The 18,003-nt window shown below is 38.7% G+C and overlaps 1 protein-coding gene across 1 annotated transcript in view; it reads right to left on the bottom strand.

Annotated features, from left to right (window-relative positions):
• The window catches only part of LGR6 (leucine rich repeat containing G protein-coupled receptor 6), a 133,481-nt gene that overhangs the window by 93,457 nt on the left and 22,021 nt on the right, over positions 1 to 18,003 (bottom strand). The window lies entirely within an intron of this gene.

The following is an 18,003-nucleotide window of genomic DNA, read 5'->3' as shown; positions in this document are numbered from 1 at the left end:
GCCTGAAACATTCATGAAAATGATTTCCAGATCATTCAGTCTTGTAAGAAGGCATTATAGCAGAGCAATTGACATGAAGAGGGAAAGACATGTCATCATCTGACACCTGCTTCAACAATGAGACAGGACCAGAGCCTGGCCTTTTAAACACAATCTTTCTCCCAGATGCTGCAAAAATAAGAGGAGGGTCCCCCCCTTTGCTCAAGCATTTAAAAAGCATGCATATCTAATTCTAGTAGGAGTAGAAGTCAATTACTAACCCAGAGATGTAAAATAGCCCAGATGGTACGTGTACCCCCAGGGGTACGGGAAGAGTTTGGTGGGGGTATGCATTGCACTGGAGTTTGGTGGGGATCACGTGGGAATATCCACTGCACCGTGCTTAGCTGCACCCGCAGAACAAGGAAAGAAATAGGCCCATATCGCAGTTTTTACATGGGAACTGGGTCCATCGTACATCGTATCGCAACTCATTATGGAGGGAACTTCTGCGCATCCTTCGCGCAGCTCAGGTTCGGCCATTTAAAACTGCGGGAACATTAACAGTTGACGTTGAGCCGCAGAGCTGTTTAAACGCCAGAGAATTGCAATGTTATCTAACGGTTAGACAGTCTTGTGAGGCGTGCCATGGCGTGAATATCTGCACTTCGTTATCAGGGGTACTCAGCGTTACAAAAATTATAGAAGGGGTACACATATGTCAAAAGTTTGGGAAACACTGCCTTACAACAACAGCGAAAAAGTGATTTACAATCCATACTAATATCCCAGTGGTCACAGATCAAAATTCAGGCACCTGACAACTGGGATGTATGCAGGATGATTGCAGCTTCCCGGAGTCATGTGATCACCATTTGCGATATTCCCAGCCAACTTCCAAAGACTAAAGCCAATTGGTGAAGCTGGATTCACTTAACCATTGCATTTTTCACACTACAGTGGCACTAATTGCTTTACCACGACAACAAAAGGATTGCAAAATCAGGTGCAACTCACTTAACAACCATCTCACTTAGTGACATCAATTCTGGTCCCAGTTGTAGCCATAACTTAAAGTTATCTCACAACATAGCCTAAACTTTATTTGCTTTAAAATACAACTGGGGTAGCCAAAAGAGCACATTCGCCACTGAAGAATGATGTATTTATCCAAGTAGCCAGTTAAAAATATACAGGTTAGTAGTAGCAATGTTCGTTCCTCCAGGAATGCTCACACATTTTGTGAATATAAATGAACATGAAATAGATTATCGTTCACTGAGTGAAAAAAACGTAATCCCTCTATTCTTCAGTTGCCTTAAAGAAAAGTGCTGTCAGTTAAAATGCTGTTTGAGGGTCACATTCTTTGTTCGTACAGCGTGGCCTGCAGAACTTCCCAAAATACACCAAATATGTCAAAATGAGGTTTCAGACCCAATTAAGGTTCTTCCGTTAACGACCATTATTTTAGTGACAGGAACTCTTAGTGACAGAATAGTGTGTGAGTCTGAAAATCTTTGTTTTGTTCTCTCCTTCCAGCCCACAACCCCACCTCCACCCCGCTGCTATCTATCATGAGGGCAATTTCCCCGCCCCCGGCCTGACCACCACTTTGCCTGCACTTGCCTTCCTGGCTGTTGAAAAAGTCATGACAATGGTGGCAGCTTCTAAAGCAAGGAACACATGTCCCTTGGCCAACCCACCCACAGCAATAAATCTTTTCCCCTTTCTTTTTTCAGTCATCGGCAAGCCTGCCCATTGTTTGGCAACTCAGCTTCCTGCCCCGGCACAAATGGGAAAACAAACAGCAGGTCTGGGTGGCATCTGTTGAACTAGAAGAGAGAAAGCATCAAAGGAGGCAAGGAGGGCGGAGGCAGATACCAAGAGCCAGTTACTGCATCAACATCTGCTCCCTTTCAATCAGGTATTTATTCAGCACAGGTAGCAGACAGGTTATCCCGCCCTGTTTGCATCTCTCCCTTCTTTCCACCACCACCAATAGCTCATTAAAGTAGAAAAGTTATATACTGAAATAGTTACTCACATGTTTTTAGTAGCAGATGAAAATCATCTGATGATCTGATCAGAATCTCCTATCTTTTTATTTATATTGGATAACACACTGTTGAATGGCTCTTCATTTCTATCTCTTCTACCGCTGATTGTTTTGCATGTGGCTAAGTTAAAAAAGATTTTTTTTTTTTTACATTGATCTAATTATTCTCTGGGCGATTGATTTCCCCACCCCACCCTGCAAAGGAATGGGAGATTGTCTAATTACTACACCTTGAAATAGGAAGGCCAGGAGGTGGCGCCATAGAATGAATTAATTATTTCTATCTTTTTTCTTCTTGTACTTGCTTTTACTATAAGTTACACAGCTGTGGGAATCCTATGTATTTCACAAGGCAAAGTTAACAGGGAGGATGGCGGGTAAAGGCATCCTTAGGAAGATGGGCGATAGCAGCAATAATTTCCAGCCACTTTTCAAGGCAGATAGACAGAGCCAAAGTGTGACCCAAAGAATCAGAAAAAAATACACTCTGGATTTATGGTTTTGATGATTAGAAAAAAAATTGGGCAATAGAAAAAAAGTTCTTTTTTGTAATCATAAAATAAGAGTTAATATTGTAATATACTTCTATTTTCTGCAGAAGAAATTAGAGACTTATTTTTTCTATTTCTTTTCATTCTCTTTCTGCATTTTCGTCTTTCTTTGTTTTCTCTCCCTGTTTTTTAGCTCATGTTAAGTTTTATGTTCTTTGTAAACCTTGAATAAAAAGTACTTAAAACAAAAATAAAAGATTCTGGGAAAGGAGATTAGAGACCTCTGATCTCTTATTCTACATGCTCAACTGTGCTGTTGCAAGCCTGCTTTGCTTGACAAATATCTTTCTGAATTTATCAGAGTCATATTCAGGAAAGGCAACAAAATATAAGGAAGCAGATATTCATGTATGCAACTTGCTAAGTGTGTCAATTTCAGAAACACTGTGGTCTCACTAATGGCACACATAGTTTGGACTGATGCAACATACTCAGATACATGAAAATAGAAGTATATTTTATTCTATAACATTGTCAGGCACTCTTTTCCCACTGGAAAGGGTTTATGTTATTTCTTGAAATATTAGAACTAGGTCGGTGATCAAACTAAATGCAAGGAGATTCGGAAATAAAGCACGTATCTCCTTAAGATGTAATTAAAATACCATATTAATAATGAGAATTTATAAAGAGGAAAGGGAGAACAAAATAAAGCTGAGATTACTAATAAAATATGTATTTTAAGGAGAAAGGACTGTTGGGCATCCAGATTCAATAGAACAACTGCAAAAGACTTTTTTTTAGATTAACATAATCCGTAAAAAAAAATCCTGTTTTTAACAAAGGTACCCTCCAAACAATTTGAAGAAACAGACATTAATTGTAGAATTATTCAAGTTGCTCTTTCGCCTAATGTAATTTGCCACATACCGGTAATAATATTTTTTCTAAAAAAGATCACTCACAAAATGTGGCCAAATACCTTAGTAGCTACTCATAAAATATTTCTGAATTTAAAAATGTATTAAATACACATTGATGTGAATGGTAGCAGAAGAGGGTTATTCAGATGACTGGTAGATGGCAACAAAGCATACCAAAAACTCACGCTTTCACTTCTATCCTGCAGTAGTCTAGATCTTAGCAGCCCATATCCGATAATGCCAGCTGCTGCTGATGACAAGACAGCTACATGGTATCTGATTATACCACCTGATTTTCCTCAACCTACAAATGCCAGAAACTGCACTTGGATTCCGAGTATACAAATTAAACACAGCAGTGGTTTCTCCCATAAAGGATAGGGCAGAGCACTAGAATAAAGGGAAGAATTCTGTAGTCATGGTTTCCATATCTCCATAAAAGGTAGTTCTCCTGTATTTGGAATCTGTAGATGGTTTTCTGGCTCCAGTCCCAGTGAATGAATGAAACTAATCTTTAATTTTTAAACTTAAAGTTTATTATGGCCAAAGACCAGCATCAAACATGATATAAAGAGCGTTGCAAAACCCTAAGATGAAGCTTCTTAACAGAGATAAGTTGACGATTCTGCAGCAAACGGTTCCCTCTGAACTTGCTAGATAGTTTCTATGGTTAATTTGCCTTGTCAAAACAACTTTAACATTTAAAATGGTAAATTTTCTCCAAGTTGATTACAATAACCGTTTGTTAACAGAGGGATTTGAATCTTTAGTCTTGCTTCATCATTATTATTATTATTGTTGTTCTTATTATTATTATGTTCTTCTTGTTAATAATTTGTCAGTATAGTATACAGGTGACAGAGTGGGTTTCTGCTGGTTCAGCCCGGATCGGGCAAACTGGTAGTGGTGGCAGCGGGAGGCCCCGCCCACCCGCCCGGACACTTCTGCACATGCAGAAGTTTTAAAAAAAGGGGGGGGGGAATCGGCCACTGTCACATGCTAATAATTTGCCAATATATTTAGTAGTTTAAACATTTTTGAGACCTGTTTTGCAAGGGATAGGAAACTAATATTGTAGCATTGTATTAACCAGTATTCAACTGGGGGTATAATATTATTATACCCCCAGTTGAATAGTTTTTTTTCTTTTTTAAATGCACTTTTTAAATGTCTTGTTTATGTTTTTTTCTCCATTTCCTTTTTTTAAGAGGTTTTTTTGGAATTTAAAAAAAACCTTTTATAAGAAAATAAAAGTAGAAAGAAAAAATGACTTTAAACACACACACATATATGCATGTGTGCACATTCACACACATGCACACACACAAGCAGAATACCGTATATAAGTATCACAATATGATAGACTAAAGTAAAAACAACCGATTCTTCATCTACATAAAAAAATCAAATCATACACAAGAAAGAACAATAGAACCTGACAGTATTTCAGAAAATAGTATTTCCGAAAATTGACCCCCCCCCCCACTCTCTTTCTCTCCCTCCCTCCCTCATCACATCCTAAATCTTATTCTGTATCTTGGTATTAGCTTTCCAGGATAGCATTTCCCCAAACTTTTAGCTTGTAAAACGGCCTTATTCTCTGCAACAAACACAAAGTAACATCAGCACAACAAGTTTGAGTAGAAACATATGACTGGAAATAATTTACACTCCTGAAGTCATGAGATAGTGATGGAGTAAATACAACATTTCTTGTTCATGTTCACTATCATCTTCCAGCAAGAAACATTTAGCAGAAATATAAACAGGCTTTCTGCTCAAGAGAACCATAGCAGCTCCTGACTCCATGGCCCACTTGTGAGCTTGTTTGAGTCATCCAGTCAAACAATTAATACAGTTATTTTCAAATATTGGTTTTGCTCAATATTTTATTTGTTATTTACAAATATTTCTATACAGCCTAACTCCCAAGATAGCATGAGCCAGCAGGTTCCCTCAATTCTATTGATAATCCTTCATAATTTTTCATCTGCTTCATAAACGTGCAATCAGGGGCTCAGCATCTGTCCAGGTTTAGCAACAAAATTTAAGATCCAGTAATGTACTCTTATCAGTGCTGCATCTCTCATTTTCATTCATCATTCATTGCAAAGCAGTTTGCTAAAATGCAAACGTACCTAAACTGTAATGATACAATAAGGTGAAGTAATATGATCTCAATTAATAATACATTTGTGCATTAATATAATAACAAAATTCATTAAAAGCAACAAAAACCAACAACTAAAGCAGCCATAAAACCAAATAGAGACTCAAAAGGGATTATTTGAGTGGGTGTGTAAAAAATGACCTAGTTCGTAAATTAGTTTCATTGGGAGAAAGCATGCATTGAAGCTTGCAAGTTGAAAGAGCCTTAGGACTTTGAAAGTCAGCACCAGCATTTTATATAGAATAAAAGATACTGGTTGCCAGTATACATATTCTCAAGAATGAGAGAATAATTCAAATTGGAGGACTGCACTTTACTTGCTGTATTCTTACACTGAAGCCACAAGCAACATGGATCCAGAATTATGACTCCATGGATTAATGGAATAAACTCCCTTGAATCCACTGGTGAAGGCAAGTGTGGATTGGCATTTGAATAATATGGAGAATTGCTCATTTAAGAAGCAAAGACTTCCTATCAGGTGTAGCAACATTTTCTTAGCAGTATAATAGTGAAAAGAGATTGCATGCCTGCAACAGACGTTCTAGCCATAGAAAAGCATTTGAGTCCTCCACTACAACTGACCTTTAAATTCTTGTTTCCTTATGAATGGAAGAGATTATATGTAACTATATGCATGATGCAAATATATAAAAACCTATTATAATGAGAGACTGCTTGATTTTAAAGTTTGTAGGTAAGAAAAAAAAAACTAAGAATGTGATGGGGCCATGTATTTTGCTATGTTAATACTTTGCTATGCTAAAGTGGCACAATATGCTAAGCCCTAAACAAGTTTAAAACCACTTTTGTCATATTAACTCAAGATAGTAAGATATCGTGAGACTGGTTTTGGCTTAGCACCTTTCCATAAGCAAGATACCTTTGTCCATTTCTTTTCTCCAACTCTTCATTTTCAGAATAAAATTCATTTCTTTACTCTATTGGTTCTGACTTTCTCTCATTTCAGTTGATGGCAGTAGCACTTAGACATATACCATTTCATAGTGCTTTTACAGCCCTCTCTAAGCATTTTACAGAGTCAGCATATTGCCCCCAACAATCTGGATCCTCATTTTACCCACCTCGGAAGGATGGAAGGCTAAGTCAACCTTCAGCCTGGTAAGATTTGAACTGCTTAACTGTAGCTAGCAGTCAGCTGTAGTGGCCTGCTGTACTGCACTCTAACCACTGCGCCACCTGGGCTTGAGATGCACTTTCTTGGATTATATTTCCTGCACAGCATTATATTTTGAAAGTTGACTGAGCACATTAAGTACACAGCAAAGGTGGCAAAGGCTCCAATCTTCATGCAGAGAACCCAAGAAGCAAGAGATCAGAAAAGACATACAATGAAGCTTCCATGACAGCCATGGATTGAAGTTCTTGCAGTAATGGAGGAAGAAAGTGAGGAAGAGAGGCAATTAAAAGTACATCATTTGGAGGAAAGCACAATGGCAAGAAACCAGGCATAAGGGTTGTTACCTACTGATCAGATCAGGTTATTATCGCAATCAGAATCTCAAGAAGAGACCCAGTTTAATCTAGTGATTAAGGCACCAGGCTAGAAAAAGAGGAGACTCTGAGCTCAAGTCCTATCTTAGCCGTGAAAATCAGCTGGGTGATTTTGAATAGTCTCTCTCTCTCTCTCAGCCCAACCTACCTCACAGGGTTGTTGTTGTGAAGAAGATGTGCTGGACATGTTCACCACTCTTGAGTTATTTGTAAAAATAAAAAAGGTGGGATACAAATAAATAAATAAATAAAATTTTGTCCGTCGGAACATGGTCTGTAATAAATGTTCATTCCTGCATTATATTTCTACAATGGGTACTACCCTCTTACCAGTTAATTTGAATCAAAAGCAGATGATTGGTTTGAGTTTTTTAAAACTCAAATTGCATTTTCAAATTGAATAATTGCTAAGGTTTACAGCAAATTAAAACCATAAAAACAAAATGTAAGCCAGTAGCAGAAATACCGTATTCGTTTTATACCAAAACTAATTATCCCCTGCACCCAAATCTGGCTATGAATGGCCAATTTCATAAGAGCAAGCCTTGTTTTGATGGCAAATTAACACAGTTATTGAGAATTTCAGTGGAAGGAATTTTTCCTGAGAATCCGATTGAAAAAAATGGAAAATAGAGAAGCCCATGTCCACTGAAAAAATAATTACCTGCAGAAAAACTCAACATATCCTGGGATTACCTTTTAATTTAGAAAGTGCAGGAGCTCCACACTCTGTCCATGAACAATTTCTCCAAAGTATATCTTCTCCAAGAAGGATTTTTAAGCAAATTATCTTTCATAGATTGAATGGGACAAGATAATGCCCAGTTGGCCTTAAAAATGGGTATAAAATGACTTGGTGCAATTGATTATTTTACATCTAATTCCACCCAAAATCATTTTATAGGAGAGATGGATGGCTAAATAATAAACATACAAATAAATAAATAAACAAACAAACAAACAAATAAATAAATAAATAAATAAATAAATAAAAACCTCTGATAAAGAACTACCCAGAAAACCCTATCCAAATTTGTGGAAATAATGTATAACAAGATCCATATTTTCAAGTACTAGAGTAGTATTTCTCAAATTTGGCATCTTTCATATGTGGGGGCTTTAATTATTTCTTACACACAGATTTTTTTCTGCCTATGCCCCTTCCTGGCAGATTTTAAATACTCCCTTTTCCATGATTTTGAAAGGTCCACTTCTGAACCTGAGGCTCACAGGAGAAATGAAAAACAAGGCGCAGCAGGGGTCTTTACATGAAGAGGCCACTAAGACAGTGGTATTTTGACAAAAGGGCAACATGAGATTGGAAACTGAGCTGCTCCAAGAGTAATGTTAACTATTAGGAGAATATTGTCCTTCTTTCTTCATCATCTTCAGTTTTAAGGCAAAGCAAGGCCAGCACTGAGCATGTAATCCTATCCCTCTGAAATAGTCTAAATCCTATAAAATGTGGTATCAAAATCTACACTGTGGTCAAAGGGACGTGGTGGCTCAGTGGCTAAGACGCTGAACTTGTCAACCAGAAAGGTCAGCAGTTCGGCAGTTTGAATCCCTAGCGCTGCATAACGAGTGAGCTTCCATCCCAGCAGTTCTAAAGCATGTAAAAATGCAAGTAGAAAAATAGGGACCACCTTTGGTAGGAAGGTAACAGCATTCTGTGCACCTTCGGCATTTAGTCATGCCAGCCACATGACCACAGAGACTTTTTCAGACAGCGCTGGCTCTTCGGCTTTGAAGCGGAGATGAGCAGCACCCCCTCGAGTCAGGAACGACTAGCATATATGAACCTTACCTTTACATTGTGATCAGTTTCAGATGATATAACTGGACTTTTTAATTGCTCTCACATGACTTTATAGTCCTAGCCTTTTGCATAGTTGAAAACTCATCCTTTGAAGGATCATGGCCAGGCACACTAGCTCTTTGAAAAGGCTCTGTATAAAGGACCTGTTGACCTGAGGGAATCCAACTGATATATTATTAGTTACTTCTCTGAGTTGTTTTTTAGACATCATAGTAACAGATGACATTCACATGGTTAAATTAAATGGAATACATGGAGGTTTGTGAATTCTATCACATTACCGTACTCTAATGGATGGAAGGTATGAGAGAACCTTGTGGAATTTTCTCAAGTCAAAATTGGTAGGCGATTAATTAGTCTTCCTCACAATTCTTCTCCTTTCTCCATAGAACGTTAGCAATTACAATGTTGCAACCTTGTGTTTGCTAAGAAAATAACACTGAACTAAATCAGTGGTTTGCCTGTTACGGCAATCTGTGAATCCATCTCTTGTGAATTGAAAACTATTGATGAACCCAGCCATCATGCCTACATGAGCAAACTAAGATTAAAAAAATTGTGGTTTTTGCAATGTGAGTGGCTAATTAGGAATTTTGCCTTATTACAGTGCTCATCTGTTGTACATTGTGGTTTGGTGAGCAATCCTGGAATTATAAATGATGGTAATGTTATAATGAGCTATTCATTGCATTGTTACTTTTGTCAGCTTTGTTGTTTTTTTTTAATCTCTGCTGACTTGGGTCATACATTACAGAGAAATTCCATCAGTGCACATACAACTGATTAACGGGAAACAACACCATGGAGTTCTCCATTCCCCAACAACATTTTATAGATTATTTTCTGCCTAGAAAAAAAATCTGGATATTTGTAATAGGGAGGAGCAGCAAAACTGGTCTTCTGATCAGCTTAAAACAGATGTGAGAAGCTAACATGAAAGTCCTGTGGCTTATGCTTGATTAAGGGTATAGAACCAGGAAGCAGCATGATGCAAGAGTTCCCCAAAACAATGAAACAACCAATCCAGTGACCAAGCTCTGCAGAGCAATGTTAGTTCTGCTCCATGGTGTCTTTAACCCTAATTAATTGCTTCTGGGCATTCAACCTGAGGTGGATTAATCACCTTTATGCCCTTGTTTTTCATCCATCATACACCACTCTGAAAATTCAGATTACGTGGGGTTATAAAAATGGTCTCAAAGGTGTTTTTCAAAAGGCAACTATGCGCCATCTCCAGCTGCTCTTCCGGGTTCCGTCACGCACATGTGCGCCGGCCATCTGGTCTTTGCGCAAAGACCAGCTGGGTAGCACACATGCAGGCACTAGATGAGAGCAGTGCACTGGAAGAGACCAGCTGGCCAGTGTGGATGCAGGGACATACAGGCACTGTGCATGCAGGCACTGAGCAGTGCACTGGAAGAGACCAGCTGGCTGGCACACATGCAGGCACTTGCAGGCACTGGAAGAGAGCAGCTGGCCAGTGCGCATGCATGTGATGGAACCCAGAAGAGCAGCTGGCTGCCATGCGCATGCACATTGGCCAGTTGCTCTCTTCCGGGTTTCAGTGTTCTGCTGCTCTGATGAGTACGCCCGCTCTAATTTCAGCACTCGGAGCCAAAAAGGTTAACCATCATTGTTCTAGAGCATGAAATTGAATTACGTCTACAACCCTTTCTGGATGGTGTCATTAGAACAGATGATATCTACCTTAGCTATCATTTTAAAGTTCTCTTAGGAATCCCAAGCTAATTATATAAAAGTCAGGTAAGGCCTTGGAATAAAGCCAGCATACAATTCTTTAGTAAGACAGCAGTAATAGTCTGAAAAGCCAATAAATTTCTTTCTGTTCTGTTCTATTCATTCAAAATCCACCAGATAGTAAACTTTCAAATTTTATTTATAATTCATCTAGCTTTTCTTTAATCACTAAGGACTATATAGGCCACACTAATAAGACATCATCCCTTATTTGCTAAATCCTGTTCTGGTTCTGCTCAGCTAATGTTAACACTTAGAAACCTGCAGAGGCTTATCACTGTTTTAATGCAACATTTTGTAAGCCTACTCTAGCATTACTCAGAAGTAATGGTCAGATATGGATGGCATTCTTGGCCTTTTAAGGCTATTTTAAAATGATTATTGTGATTTTTTTCTCTCCATGCTATGGTGTTAATCTTATCTTCAAGTAAGAAGGGAATATGTGTATGTGTGTGTGTGCGTATTAATGGAGACAACTATCTCCGCTCACTTTAGCTCATGGAACTGGGGAGAAGACTCTGTGGGCCATCCTTACTGTAGCCTCAGTTGTTTGCTTCCCAAGAGCCTCCTGCCTGTTTTCTTAAGTCAACTTCAAACATTCCAATCCAGACTGCAGCAGGTTGGAAACTGGGGCAGCCTGGTACTTAGTCCAGACTGTAGCTGCCACGACACCGACTGGATGAACTCCTGTTTCTTGTTCTTTCTGCCTGTGCAAAGAAGGCTTGCTCCTCTTGCTTCCCTGGGCCTGCTTTCTCCCTTGGGAGGATAGTTTTTCATCCAATGACTTGTCTTGGCTTTCTAGCAATTGGCATATAGACACCTACACATATCCTTCCCATAGTGACCCTTTTGACAGCAAAGCAGACCCTTTCTTTTCCCTTTCTCCCTTATTGCAACATTGATGCTCTGATGTCACACCACTCAAAGCATCAGAGGCTGCTCTCTTGTTCTGCAGATCCATGGAATTGTAGTGAGGGAGAACTGGGTTTCCTAGCAGCAAAGCAAGATTGTTCTTATTTCACAACACAAATATATTTTTAAAAATGAAGAGAAGGGTAAGGGAGCTTCTCAGTAAGGTGTGTGTGTGTGTGTGGGAGGAAATAAGGATGGGCAGGCTTTGACCAATCTGGGTGGGAACCAAGGGGGTGCCCAATGGGAGATGTAAGGTTGAGTGGAACAGCAGCTTCTCGGGTTAAGGACAGTGGGTTGAATTTAATGTGACCCAACAAATGCGCGCATGACAAATGCGCGCTGACAAAACTGCGGTGAGAAAACCGTGACGTCGAATCGCACCACAACAGCGCGCCGACAACAGCGCGCCAACAAAAGCGCGATTAGGGTTAAGGTAAGGGTTAGGGTTAGGGTTAGGGTTAGGGTTAGGGTTAGGGTTAGGTTCAGGTTAGGTTCAGGGTTAGGGTTAGGTTATTACATTGTTTTTGCGTTGTTTGCTGATGGCGCGCTTTTGTCGGCACGCTGTTGTGGGCGCGATTTCGATGTCATGGTTTTCTCGCCGCGGTTTTGTCAGCGCGCATTTGTTGTGTGCGCATCTGTCGGTGAACCGAATTTAATGGGCCATTGTTGGGTCAACCACAAGTTTATTAAAACCTACAAACAAACGAAGAAACAGTGACTGCCAACTAGCCAAGAACAGCCACCGAACAGCCCAAACCAAAATGGTTGCCCAAGACAGGGACAGGCCCTGGAGGCCCTATCAGCTGCAGCAGCCAATTGAATCTGGAGTCGCTAGAAGGAGTGAAGCCCTGGGGACCAAGCACACCAAAGCCAGCTCCACTCAGAAAACAGCAGCTTTGAACTAAAGCCGGACAACACAGGTGCAAGTGCATTCGCAATGAGCTGGAAGTCAGAGAATGATTCATCCATTTTTGCGCTCAGGAAGCAATGATTGGCCTATAGTGGCAATGGGCCAAGCAGAAAGTGCATATCTGCCTTTTCTAACAAAATGACTCCCATATATTCATGGCATATTAACAATGTTTTTTTTTTTAAGTAAAGCTTCTAGTAATGAATGGATTTCCCACATTGCCCCAAGTTTGGCCCTTATTCATGATTGCTGGCATGCTTCTCCATCTACACCATCCATTAATCACAGTTCAAATGAACCATATAAAGAAGCATCCCAAACATGTGCTGGAATTGCAACTCCGAGAATTTCCAGTCAGTACAGGATAACCATTTGTTTTCAGTTACAGGACTTAGTAACTTCATCTTGGTGGGCAAAATATGGTCATTCTCTAGTCAAAATCAGTTTATATTTTTACCAGAATGTTTACCATCTCTGTTGGAACTTTCTTGGCATGGTCTATGAAATTTATTTCTTTGTTGGTACACAATCCTTCTACTTGATTTAATTTGGCACTTGTCACTGTACTTACAAATATTGGCTCTGCTGAGATTATATCTCTGGGCAAGATAAAGGGCTCAAATCGTATGCCTGAAGGCCCTTTCTGGGTCACATAATGTCTCCCAACCACTAGCCAAAAGTAAGTGAACCAGTATAGTGCAAAGAACTGTTTAAAATTACTTGAGGACCTTGTTCAAATTTCCACCAAGTTAATTGTTTGATTTTTAATCATTAAATCACTTATTTTTCCAAATAGGATTCTGTGGAAAGATACATGTTTGATCGGGTAAAGGAAGGCACACAAAGGCTCCAGTAACAACAGCTCTTTATTGCAAGTTAGATAAACATCAGGCTGGAGAATGGTTAGGCAGCATCCCCTTTTAAAGGGATCTGTCAGACCTCTCAACCAATGGGGTTAAACCTCTGTTCCAGCTGGAACAGAGGACCTTGGTGGAAACCTCTGGCGGGGGGAGTATATCTAACAATACAAATAAGAAAAGTCCATCCTGAAAGGAAGATTGGAATAAATTGGATAGCAAAGTGCTGTCAAGTTGCATTCAATGTCATTTTAATCAGTCTTTAGTAATAGCACACAGCTTTTCCAAGGTTATTCCCTTAATCTCTTTGATTCCACTCATCCATTTTATAACTGGACCTCCAATACCTCCCTCAGTTTCGTCAAGCACAATAAGTTCTTCCAGTCTATCAATAACTTGTAACAGAAAGAATAAAAATAATCTTTGTGCTGTAATTTGCCCACTTTCAGCATTGAATGTGTGTTACAAAAATACAGGGCAGGGTAATTTAAAACCTTACTGGCAGACTCTTTGTTCCAAGGGTATCACTATGACTGATACATAAATTTTTTAAAAATGCCTGATTTCCAAAACCACAGGCATTTTACATTGTAGAAAGCTATAAATAACAATAAAATAAAAGAACAAAGAGAGAATCCTGGGAAAGCAAAACCATCACAAAAACAAATTTTACAGGGGCTTGCCACAATTGTACTACTAGGCCATTGTACCCCAAGTTGTCAATGTTTTGCAAAATGTCATCAGGATGAGAGTCATGCCAATCTCTGGAGGAATATTATTCTAGAAGGTAAGTGCCATCATAGAGAAAGCATACATCTGGAGTCCCATTAGATGACATTGTTTAATTGAGAAGTCCTAGTGTACCTTCTTTGCTGCATCTTACTGGATGGAGAGAAATTATTACAGATATATGAACTATCAAGTAACCAGGGCCTATACCATGAAGGTTGTTAGGAAAGCTCCCCGTTGGGAGAGCGAGTACATTCAGCGAAGCATTGTGAGAGTTGTGTTGGAGAACATACAAACCAGCATACAGAGACACTGCAGTTTAAATAGGCTTTTACTTTTGTGGAAATAGAGGTATCAGAGTCCATCAAACAGTCCAAGTCATGCACGGATAAGTCAGTCAGTTATCAACGTCTCTCAGTAAAGAGATAATCCAAATAACATAGTCCAGTATCATATAATCAGTCCAGTAATCAAGGTTTGCTAACAGTTGCAAAACTTACAATAGCTCACGGCACTCAAATCAGATCAGCCCAGCATCTAATGAACAGAGAGAGGGCTAACAGACATTCTGGCTCCCTCTTATGGCCAATTGAGGAAAACAGCACCCAATTTACACATTTTACAGTATGATTTAAGGAAACATTGCTACATGATTTATATATTGCCAACCCAACCATTATATTATAGTCCTAACAAAGGGCTTTATTGATGCTAACAATATCTTGAATTGCACCTGGAAGTCAACTGCTACCTCTGCAGCTTGTGAAGCAGTGCGGGCTGCAAAGCCATATTGTGACATGTCCATTGCTACCAGTGCTGCTTCATTCTGGACAATGTGCAACTGTAGTGCTTTTCAAGGCAGCCCCCCTTTAAGGCCTTCAGCCCAGCCTAGGAAATCTAGAAAGAAAACTTCCTGCCAAAAGCTCAGAAATATAGATGCTAAGAAGTCTTGTTTTGGAAACAAAGGGAAGTGGTAGTTATCTAATGTGCGGTCTCACAACTGGAGCAAGTTTTGAGATACTAAATCAATAAATTTGAATGTCTAGGCATAAAAGCTTATTGTAAAAAAAGAAAAGTTAAGAAAAATTAGGGAAGAGGACTAGAATTCCAAATAAAATCAATATCACTCAAATGTGCTAAATTGATTACCTATTATTTCCTTAAATGAGTCCCCAGATTTCATCATATATTTAAAATTCAATCCTGGGAGGATGGTTAAAGGGAAATCCTTTGGGTCTCATCTGTAGATATTAGTTAGCAGCTTCTCAGGCTCCTCCCTCCTTCCCATTCTTCACTGAACACTTCAGAGAAGGCAAAGAATAACTGAAAATATAGATGAGACCAACTAAAATGAACACAGGATCAAACATCTTCCCTAGAGGAGGAATGTTTGGAACTCTTTAGTTTAGAAAAAAGGGAGCCAGTTTGCTGTAAAAATTAAGGCATCAGGCTATAAACTTGAAGTCCATGAGTTCTAGTCCTACCCTAGGCATGAAAACAGTTGTGTGATCTTGGGTCAGTCACTTTGTCTTAATCCTAGGAAGGAGGCAATCGCAAACTATTTTTGAAAATCTTGCCAAGAAAATGGCAGGAACTAGTTCAGGCAATCACTCAGTCTGACTTGAAGGAATCAGACTAAAATAAAGTTTAGCAAAAAAACAATTGAGGGGGAGATTTAACCAAGGCAGATCAAATCTTGCATAGCATGAAAAAATCTAAAAACTTTAGAACTGGTAATTACTGTATGAAACTCATTGGAAGGAAAAACACAAAGCAAGAACTTCACACAAAATTCACATACAGTATAATTAAGATGGAGGCTGGATTGGAAGAAGATTGTTTCAAAATCTGAGGAATAAATATCAATAATCTGCATTATACGGATGTCATTACTATAATAGCTGAGCATGCAGATAGTCTGCAAACTCTGGTAATGAAAATTAAGGAACACAGTGAAAAAAGTGGCATTAAAAATAAATATAAAGAAGACCAAATGAATAATAAAAAATATAGCAATTAGCCTTAAAATGACAGTGTTGATATTGAAGATCTGGATAGCTTCTGCTTTTTAGAATTGACTAACAACCGTAAAAGAATGAGCAACCAAGAAATATGTTACAGACTAGTACATGGGAGGGTAGCAATGAAGGTCTTAGGAAAGATATTAAAGCAACATTATTTGTCTATATCTGCAAAAATTAGAATCCTTCAGGCAATCTTTTTTTTTGGGGGGGGGGTTACATTCCATAGATACAAAAGTTGGACATTGAAGAAGCAGAATAGAAAAACTATTGATGTGTTTGAATGTTGCTGCAGGAGAAAAACTCCTGAGAATACCATGGACTACCAAGAAAACAAACAAATGGAGCAGAGAATAACTTACTCCAGAATTTTCACTCAAGGCACACATTACCATCCTCAGATTACCATATTTTAGACACATTATTTATGTGAAGACACAGATCTCTTGAGAAATCCATAATATTAGAAAGGTAAAAGGGAAGAGAAGATAATGCCCAGCAGAAATTGGATAAGATTGATTATAGGATGGGGACAGATTCAGGAGAAGGCTTGTTTACGTGGTTAAGAATCAACACACACCTGATGAAATACAATCAATGCATTACCACAAATGGAATGATAACCACTAACTTGGATGGCTTTAAAAGCAGATTGGCGAAATTCATAGGATAAATAGCCCTGTCAAGAGCTATTAACTGGAGAATTCATGTTACTTCCAAGTTGGAAGTACCTCAGAGGCATATGGATGGCTATTTTGAGAAACAAACTTTAGATAAAAAGGAGCCTCAGATTTATTCAGGAGGGCTGTTCATATGATCTTATATTTTTTTATGGAAAGCAGCTTCTTTGCAGAGTCTATGGCTTTGCCCAATCAAGAAAATTGTTCCCCTTCTAATATCCTGACTAGATAGCAAATCAAAAATTACTTAGTGATTAAACCCATATTACTAACATTTAGTTAGGTTTATTATAAATACATAAATACCAATGCCCAGTTTGAAAGATAAAGGAATAGTATAAATTTCAATAATTATGGGCTTGCATGAAAGAGATTATATAGGATAAACTTTTAGGGAAAGAAAGAACAGTTCCCTCCATGTATACAGTCAAAATACCGGACAGCTTAGAATGCTTCATGTCAAATGAAAACAAGGGGTCCTGTCACAACATCTTAATCAAAATCTATAATTAAAAACAATATTTCTAATTAATTTATTCCACAGACAAGGAATTGATGACAAGTAGCTTTGACAGTGTAACTGCTATTCTCGCCCCCACCCTTGTTTTCCAACGGTTTAAACAGAAAGAAGCCGACTCTTTTTTATGCCTATTCATGTACTACAGTAACAAGTAAAAGCTGCCTTGTGGTTCTGTTTATCTAAGGTGGGGAAAGGATCAAAAAGAGATGGATCACATGGGGTGGTGCTTGTTAAAGTTTATTAGATGCCTATAAGATGCACCAGGCAGTGCTCTGAAGCTGTTTCCAAAAAATCAGCATAATAAGTAGTTGAGAATCATCAGCTCAAAGAACTTCAGTTCAGAGAAATAAAAAAACAATCCAACTCATTTATTCACTGCCATGCTGAATTTGTCTCTATTACTTAATGCTGTGGCTGGATTGAATTTTCAGTTAATGTTCACATAGAGAGTAGTGTTGAATGTAGCAGTTTTCCCCCTACCCCAAACCCATTGCATATCTGTTCACTGTCTTGACTTCAGTAACATGAAAAGCTCTTTTCTTGAGAGTAGGACTATCAGATCAGGGCAACAAGAAGCCAGGTGACCACTAGTAGGCAATAATGATGCATGTGAAGCACTGGTTTTTGCAACCATCTATGGTCACCCAGAATTTTATAGCTCAG

The sequence above is a fragment of the Thamnophis elegans genome, chromosome 5 (assembly GCF_009769535.1).
Source record: "Thamnophis elegans isolate rThaEle1 chromosome 5, rThaEle1.pri, whole genome shotgun sequence".
Lineage (NCBI taxonomy): Eukaryota > Metazoa > Chordata > Lepidosauria > Squamata > Colubridae > Thamnophis > Thamnophis elegans.
This window is presented reverse-complemented; position numbering and strand designations above follow the sequence as displayed.